This window comes from Papaver somniferum, unplaced genomic scaffold (genome assembly GCF_003573695.1).
Source record: "Papaver somniferum cultivar HN1 unplaced genomic scaffold, ASM357369v1 unplaced-scaffold_8491, whole genome shotgun sequence".
NCBI lineage: Eukaryota > Viridiplantae > Streptophyta > Magnoliopsida > Ranunculales > Papaveraceae > Papaver > Papaver somniferum.
The window spans coordinates 1-700 of NW_020651517.1; the positions used below are offsets into that span (position 1 = coordinate 1).

At 41.9% G+C, this 700-nt stretch overlaps 1 non-coding gene across 1 annotated transcript; it reads right to left on the minus strand.

Annotated features, from left to right (window-relative positions):
* Positions 1-397: 397 nt before the first annotated feature.
* On the minus strand, positions 398-516 carry LOC113345981. Its single transcript, XR_003358346.1, has one exon. It is a non-coding gene; the product is annotated as a 5S ribosomal RNA (ribosomal RNA).
* Positions 517-700: the final 184 nt, after the last annotated feature.

Here is a 700-nt window from a genome sequence, read left to right on the forward strand (position 1 = left end):
TGCATTAGTGCTGGTATGATCGATTGCTGAAAGTTTCTCACCAATTTTACTACTTAACACGTCTCCAATGTATTGGCTCGATCCATCTAACGCCCGTTACTTCCTCGTGGCAAGTCCGATCCGGGCAAGTGATGACTCGCTGGAAACCTTATGACGAGGAGAACGCTTGACGCGGTTATTTTGAACTACTAATCTCGTTTTAATAGTTTTTAGTTAAAAAATATTAAAATATCCAAATAAATGCACGGTTTTTGGATTTTCACCCAATTAGGGCAGACGCCCTCCCATATATCACGAGATAAAAAAATCCATCTTATCTCGTGCAACCCGCTTTCTAACTAGTCACTAGCCTTCATAAGAATAACCGGCGAAAAAAAAAGTAAAAATATATAAAAAAGGCAATCAACAGGAGGACTTCCCAAGAGGTCACCCATCTTAGTACTACTCTCGCCGAAGCACGCTTAACTGCAGAGTTTTGATGGGTTCTGGTGCATTAGTGCTGGTATGATCGATTGCTGAAAGTTTCTCACCAATTTTACTACTTAGCACGTCTCCAATGTATTGGCTCGATCCATCTAACGCCGGTTACTTCCTCGTGGCAAGTCCGATCCGGGCAAGTGATGACTCGCTGGAAACCTTATGACGAGGAGAACGCTTGACGCGGTTATTTTGAACTACTAATCTCGTTTTAATAGTTTTT